We start from the raw sequence: 8,391 nt of genomic DNA on the forward strand, positions 1-8,391 counted from the left end.
CAGTGGAATGAGATACAGCCCAATTAATAATTGAGTACTTTCCACTGGAAAATGTGGAAGTTTCCTGTCGTGGGATTGTTAGTTGAAAGGAAACCAGCATCTGGTAATGATTTTGCATAATGAGTCACACATGCTGTGACTTTCCCATGACTTCTGCTTTTGGAATGGATTCTGTTATTAGGATTGGTTTTATATATATAATTTCTAAATCATATGCTTCATATTGAAACATGGGTAAGAACATACAGATAAAAACGTAGTAGAGAACCCCTTTGGTGGTAAATCTTTATGGGATATTGGATCATTTTTGTAGGGATGCTGTACTCAATGATAATTGTGTGATGCAATTAGCGCTTGACTGTACTTTGTACTTGGCATATTTATAAGTGTTATGTACTGTTGTTTGACACTGGGACTTTATTTCAAGGAAAAAAATCTGAAGATGCAGACGATAAGATTGTATCTCACTTTAGTAGGAGTTCAATGTCTTTTGGGCAGGGAGAAGCAGAGGAAATCTGCAGAAGAGGAATTGCGGTAGATGGCTATGTTTTATTCTTCCTGTCAGTACAAGTATTTTTTTTTTTTAATCCATACTAGTGATAATTTTCAGTTAAGATAGAATTCATAGATACAGTAGTACCTGGTAATGAAGCATGTGATGTAAATGAAGAAATGTAGGTAAGTCTGGAGGCAACTATGGGGTTGATGACTTTAATATCTACCTTTGCTCAGTACTGGTGAGGCCACACCTGGAGTACTGTGTCCAGTTCTGGGCTCCCCAGTACAAGAGAGACATGGACACATGGGAGAGAGTCCGGTGAAGGGCCACAAAGATGGTGAAGGGACTGGAGCATCTCATCTATGAGGACAGGCTGGGAGAGCTGGGGCTGTTCAGCCTGGAGAAGAGAAGGCTCCAGGGATCTTACCAATGTACATAAATACCCAATGCCAGGGTGCAAAGAGGACAGAGCAAGGCTCTCCTCAGTGGTGCCCAGTGACAGGACCAGAGGCAACGAGCATAGACTGAAATGCAGGAGGCTCCACGTGAACATCAGGAAACACTTTTTCCTTGTGAGGTGACTGAGCACTGGCACAGGTTGCCCAGAGATGTCGTCGGAGTCTCCCTCCCTGGAGATAATTCAAAAGGCATCTAACACAGTCCTGGGCAGCCTGCTCTAGGTGGCCCTGACTGAGCAGGGGGGCTACAGCAGATGCCCTCCAGAGGTGCCTTCCAACGCCGGCCAGTCTGTGATTCTGAGATTCTATCTTTTTGGACAGTATTGCAAAATATGTAAGTGGTTTTTCTTCAATTCTTTTTTTTTTTTTTTTTTCCTCACATGTTCGCATGTCAAGGCTCCATTAAAAGTATAATTGCAGCAAACTTCAAACCTGTGGTAGTTGATAAACAGTCACCTGAAAAATAATCAGTCTCAGTGCTGAGCAGTTCAACTTAAGCTAGAGGAATACCAGATATGGCATAGTCCTTCTGAAAATCTCAGTTCACTACGGTTGCAGGTAAGCCTGGAAAATTTCTGACAGATAGGCTTGTGGCACTGAGAAATATAGTTTGTTAAATTTTTAAGGAAAAAGATACTCTTGTTGCAGGCTGACAGTCTTCACAATAAAATGAAATTTCTATGACACTTAACTTGCATTTCTTAACTGTCCACCTATCCCTCCTCTGAATTTCCCTGTCCATAGCACCCAACTGAAATAAGTGCAGTGATACACTTTAAGAATCTGAAGGCATCAGAAGTGCCACTTCTTGACAAATGGATTATTTGCCATTGCTGTCTGTGACAGATAATCTGAACTTTCAAAGCCTTTCTTAAGTGATTGAGCACATACTGAGTGTTTTAAGTAAACTTCTAGAAGTGTAAGCAAGATTGCCTGCAAGTTTTCTAGCAAGAGATCTTTTCTTAGGCCATCAACCCTTTATTTACTCCAGGCATTTGGATTACAGAACTGGGGATAGAAGCATAAATGCAGAGCAAACCAACACAAGACATAGTTAGAATCATAGAATCATAGAATGGTTCGGGTTGGAAGGGACCTTCAAAGGCCATCTAGTCCAACCCCCCTGCAAGGAGCAGGGACATCCCTGACTAGGTCAGGTTGCTCAGTTGGTTCACTTTGTAGAACTTCTTCCTCTTTACACTGCCTGCATGTCTGATACTGCAGCTAGCTGGCAAGTGACTTTCACACAGATTTGAGTGAGGCAGGCTTTCAAATTACATTAGAGTAGTGGTGGTCTTAGTAAATTATTGTTTTTATCACAGATGATATTTCTTAGGTAGCTGCTTTCACACGAGGGGGGGGGGGGGGAACAAACCCTTAAAACTGTCACAGTGCTCTAACTAATATCCTATTAAAAAAAAAAAAAAACAACCAAAACACAACATGACATTGTGGGCAGTCAGGACAAATTGTTTTATTTATCTTCTTGGAAAATATTTTGGCAAACTTTACACTAGAAAAGTTCATATTGTCAAAGTATCTTTATTTCACAACAGAATCCAAAAGATCATTGAACAGCAGCTGTTGTCTCTTTTTTTTTTTTTTTTTTTTTTTGTGTGTGTGTAGGAAAAACTGTAGTATCAGGAAATGCTATTTTTACTGTAGATAGGTACAGACTGTGGGTATTTATTCAGTGGTGTTGACTTGATGGTGCCAAAATGACCATCGAAGCATCTGTTAGTAATTGCGAAATTATTGTAATTAGTGGAAGTTACCACTATATAAGCAATGTATTATCTAGTTAATCAGGCAGGGAATGGCATAGAATCAAAGAAACTTCTGCTTGACCATGTACCAGCGATTTGTCATGGAGTCATCAAACTTGACATATCCTATACTTTTAACTAGTTTTCTTTTTTGTGCAGTTCCTGGCAGCCTGGAAATAAGCTTGTAATTAGTACCAGATCCAATTCTGTTGTCTTGCTGATGCCTTTTTCCAAAGACAGCAAAAGCAAAGCATATTAAAAAAGAAAATGGTGTCAGTGGCAGCTTTGCTTGTCTTCCAGTTACTATATTTGCTTTCCTTTATTGAGTGTCACTTATTCACTAAACCGATCACATGAAACATGAGGTGGTTTTTTGCTTGTGGTTTTTTTTGTTTGTTTTTTTTTTGGTTTTGGGGTTTTTTTCCCCCACTGGCATGCCTTTGTAGAAGCAGTGTTGGTACCTAATGTCTTGAGCTCCCTCTGCTGGTCTTGTAACAGCAAATTAAAAATCCTCACCCACGAGTTCAGATGGAACAAGAGCAGGGAAAAGATTCAAACAGCCTTGTAAAAATACTTCCCCCCCCCCCCCCCCCCCCCAAATTTATTAAACAGTCTCTTAAAACGAGAGTGATTTCAAATTAAAATATCCAAACTATTTAGCCAGTAATTAGATCCTTGCCCAAAATCCATATATATATATATATATTCATAACTGACTGTGTAGTAATGTAAAGCTGTTGATTTAAAGTAGACTAGAATACTGATTTTTTTAAATTATATTTTTCTCTCCTCTATTTTCAAATGAGATTAAAGGTCAGTGTATAAATGTGTAATTGTGTTTAAAAACACTTATTTTTAGCTAATGACTTCTGAAAGAAACCTGTACTTTATGTATTATGGCAATTGTCTCTGTGCTCTGCGCGTAAGTATCAACATCAAAAAAGGTTCTTATTTAATCTATAACACTAAACAGAGAGAAGGCCACAGCTGTTTGTCAATTATTTGAACACCATGTGGCTGCTGAGGCATGTGTTGCCAGGGTGTATACTGACTCAAAAGGCTTTTGACTCATTAATGGATCCTCCAGCACTGTTTCTTTGAGGATATCCACTGAGGACTCTGATATTAACTCTGCTTGAAATAAATGTCCAAAATCCATTCCCTCTAGCATGAACTGCTTAAGTCTTGCACATTTAAAGTAGGTTAGACTGATACATATGTATATCCCTATTAGCTGATATTTATAAACACTTCTCAACTGTTTTGTTTCGGTGTTGTCATTTCTTTGGGGTTTGGGGGAGGGGCAGGGTTTGATTAGCATTTCTACAGAAAACCCAGGATAGCATGTTCTAGTAATACAGGAAAACTTCAGAACGAGGTCATTTAAAAAAAAAAACAAACAACAAACACTTTCAGATATTGTTTGTGAAATGATTTACAGGTGTCTGACAAAGGAAATTAAATTTCTGTATTCATTAATACTGTAATAGGTTTCATGTGTGTAGTTCACTGTTAGCTTTGCCAATTTCTGTCATTTTTTTTACCCTTTTCCAGCTGCTCTGTCTCTCCCTCCTGCCTGGCTGTTGCAGCTGAGGGACTTGGTTACTATTCTCCTGGTTCAACCAGCAGCCTGTGTCCCAGAGGCACACACACAGAGGACACTGGCATGGCTGGTTACACAGATGGCCACAGACAAGGTGCACCTACATATAGTGCTCTCATAAAGCCTCTTCCTCCTCTTCAGCTGGTAGAGAGAGAAGGTTGGTAGCGAAAGCACACACACATTCATTGACACCCCACCCCCACCAAGTACCAGCAGTGCCCCTCTACTTTCTTGGTATACCCCTGCCCTGGTCCCAGGCCATCTTACCTGTTCCATGGTCCCCTGCTCCACGGCTAGTCCAGCTCGATGTTCACTAGCAAACACACGCTCTCACACACTTGTCCTATTGGTACTCCACTTCTGCAAGTTCCCTTGGATACCAGCACAAACCCTTGCCCACCTGAGGCCTCTCTGCTTGCTGGCTAGTCCAGCTTGGAGTTTGCTACGGAATACGTGTGTACACCCCACGTGCATCAAGATTAGGCAAGATCTCCTCTCCCTGCCAGTAGCCAGCACCAGGCACACAGGCTGTGACCCGCAGTCCTGCTCCAGCTGCCGGTGCTGAGCCCCTCACTCTCGCTAGTTCCCCCAGGGAGCCAGTCTTCAGGACACACCATTCCTGCCCCAGGGGCTGGAGGGTAAAGATCCCTACTCCAGTAGCTGATGCCATGCTCCAGGTCTGACTCCAGGAGCTGGCATCAAATCCATTCTCACACACACAGCTCTCGCCAGTAGCTGGCACTCAGTCCTTGCTGTACACATACACATGGGCTAGAGAATGAGAGTACACAGTGAAATAAATAGTTAAGAAAAGATTTAATAATAAGATACAAGGAGACAGGACAGGCTGAAGTGATTAGGCACAGGGCTCAGCCAGACAGGCGTACACACTGGCCCTGTTTTATGAGCAACCAGCCCCTTTTATACTGTTTTCTGTCCACCCCCACCTTGTTCCTTCCTGCTTCCCCTTCCCTCTGCACATCCTCTCATGGGTTTGTACAGCTCTGTTGATTCCTGAACACCTCCCAGCTGGGTGTCTGGGATCCCTCTGGTTCACAATTTTAATCAGTTGCAAATTCCAGGTTGGGACTTCCCAGTCCTGGGAGTGGTGCCTGTAGTTTCTGGAGAGTCCCTCTCTTAGTTTGAGTGGCGAGGCTTGTTCTGTCAGGCCTATGTGTCTGTATACTTTGTTTCTGGTTTTCCTTTTTTTCTCTTAGTTTCCTAATTGACAAGGTTCCTGATCTCATAACCTCGCTGGAACAGCTCCTGGACCGGATACCATTAAAGGAGCAGACATTCTCCTTCCACATAACCTTACACTGAGAAGATTATTGATTTCATTATATGCAAACCAAACATACTGAGCTCCCAAATATCTAGACATTTAAGGAAGGTTATCATATAAGCAATTCTGGAAGAGGTCTGGCCATGAGACCCTGTTTGATATTCCAAGAAAGGTGCTTGTTGGTATTTTAAGTCAAAAGGGCTTTTATGCTGCCACATAAAATACATCCATAAACTTGACAGAAAAATTCCCGTGAGATGAAGTGTTTTTGTTTGTGCCCTGGTAGGATCTAAGGTGCTACCCTCCAGTCCTCCCCACTGTCAAACCTTTATGTCCCCAGCCCTGTGTTCTTATGCAACTTGAGAGTTTTTTTGAAAGACCAGAAGGGAAAAAAGAGGGAGGCTTTCGTAGCTCTGTATGATAGCATGTCTCTTCCTTCCCACACATGATGAAGATCATCGTGACCACACAGCTTCTTATCTTTTTGTCTTGAAGTAAAACACACACAAGGCAAGTTCATAGTTGGAAAGGTGAAAAATCTTAAAATATGTTAGCGGTTTTGCGTCTTTCTTCTATGGGAATTATGATACCTCAAAACTTTTAAATCCTTCCATGAGAGACTCAGAAGGATTTTTCTTAAATCATCACTTCTCAATAAAAGTGTGTGGTGTACGTACATGCATACATACATGGCATCTGCCTTCCTCTTGAGCATGTTTTCCACTGAAAGCTTTTAGGAGTTAATTTCCTCCTTTTGAGTTTACAAGTCCTATTCCTGCAAATAAAGACCCCCCAAAAAATCTATGTTTTTTCACTGGAGCTCATTCTGCAGGACTGGGGCCCTGCTTCTTTTTTTTTTTCTTTTTTAACTTGTGCTGGCATTAAGGCTGTAAATATATAGATGGGATACAATCCAAATTCTCCTTCAAGTACAAACCTAGATTTTCAGCCACAATAAGCAGCCTACACGCGCATGCTGTACTGGCTAGATTATTCTTTGCCCTGGCTGCATCAGTCATTCCTGTCTGTACGTGCCCTCTGTGTTTATAAAAGGAGCAGCATGCACATCCTCTCACTTCTTCTGAATTTCTTGACTGAGTCATAGCAAATTTCCTCTCATGCCTTCCTAGCAAACTGCCTTATTTTTTTTTTTAAGGCCCTTGTTGACCTCTAAAAAGCATATTCGCTTCACTGGTTACCAGTTTTTCCTCATCCCCCACTTTCTCTTTGTACTGATTCTTCTGCACAGGTTCTGTGTACTGCTCTGAAACCCTGGCTGCCTGCAGACACCTTCCTTGTAGTGGAAGAGTCTCCTCTCCTGCAGAGCTGCTGCCATTACCTTTACTGCTTCGACAAAGAACACAGAGCATGTGTTAGTATTACCAGCCTGGCTTCTCAGCTGAAAGCTGAGTGTGCAAGCGATGATGGCAGCAATTAACAGTCAAGACTAAGGTTTCTGTGGTACTCTCTCCAGAAAACAGCAAGCAGACTTTTCTTTGTTCTCTGGGGTGGCCTCAGAGTATTCATCAGAAAACCAGATCTCGCCTACCCCAGAAGCAGCATGAGATCTTTGGTGGTTTCCCCAGCTTTCCTCCATTATCTCTCTGTCTACAGTGACTACAGGAGAGGGTCACCAGAGCTCCGGGTCCTTTTGTGTTACATCTACAGCTGTGATTTGCTATCTGCTCATGCATGATCAAAGGCAGAGGCTCAAGTAATGCTCCCTGTCCGTGTGTCAGAGGCTATAAGGGAATGCCATTGCCTATACATAAAGCAGCATCTCTTCTCTAGTCATAGAATCAATCTGTTTACATTGCAGAGAAACTCTACAAAGTCTGTATCAGATACTGGAGGTCTGGATGGATCTTTGGCAGAAAGTTCAGTTCTCCCAGTGCCTTCAGCTTCCCTGCTAGATCAACTGCCATATGAGTTGTCCTTCAGAGATATTCTCAGCCACAATTTTTTTTTTGTTTTGTTTTAAGTGCTCAGGACTTATTATTTGCAGAAAATAATATCTAGCAATTGGAATTAAGTGCTTTGTTCAACCAAGGTTTTTCCAGAAAACTTTTAAGATCTCGCATCCTACCTATAGGAGGAAAACCACTTTCTTCCCATACTGTGTATCTGTTCTTTTGGGAAAACTTTCTTATACAGAAGCCTCTGAGATGTAAGCAGAGTTTTCGTTAATGCATCCAATTAGTTCAGCTACATTTGCACCATGGCCCTTGACTCTAAAGAACTTTTGAGAGTAATCTAAAGGACACAAATCAATATAGTTTTCCCAGCTTTAGTCACCAGTTCCCATTTAGAGTCCCCAAAGTTACCATCCCCAAAGGATGTTGCAGTAAATGTATAATCACCCTTGGCAGACAATAATGTTGGACAAACAGATGGCATTTGGTGATGATGTCTAGAACTAACTTAAAGCAGTACCATTTCCAAACCCATCTTGCCTAGCTCTTTTTTCAGGAACCTTATGCAATCTCCTGCTGGAGGAGATTCTCATAAGTAATATTGCTCAGTCTGAGAGTGACGGATTCAGTTCCTATTCACCTTCAGAGAAAGAGGTGTAACAGTCACTATTTCCTGGTTAGTTCCTGAAAGGGTGGTGGTTCGAGACTTATTTTAGATCTCAGGAACCTAAGTGCTTTTAGCTACACATTTTAAACTTTGGTGCAGTTATTCTAGCATCTGTAATCCCTTTCTGTAAAGGGATCAATTCACATCTCCCAGTCTGCAAGCTGTGTATTTTGACATCACATCTAAGTCTTGTATCAGAA

Source organism: Chlamydotis macqueenii, chromosome 1 (assembly GCF_036417535.1).
Source record: "Chlamydotis macqueenii isolate bChlMac1 chromosome 1, bChlMac1.mat, whole genome shotgun sequence".
Classification (NCBI taxonomy): Eukaryota; Metazoa; Chordata; class Aves; order Otidiformes; family Otididae; genus Chlamydotis; species Chlamydotis macqueenii.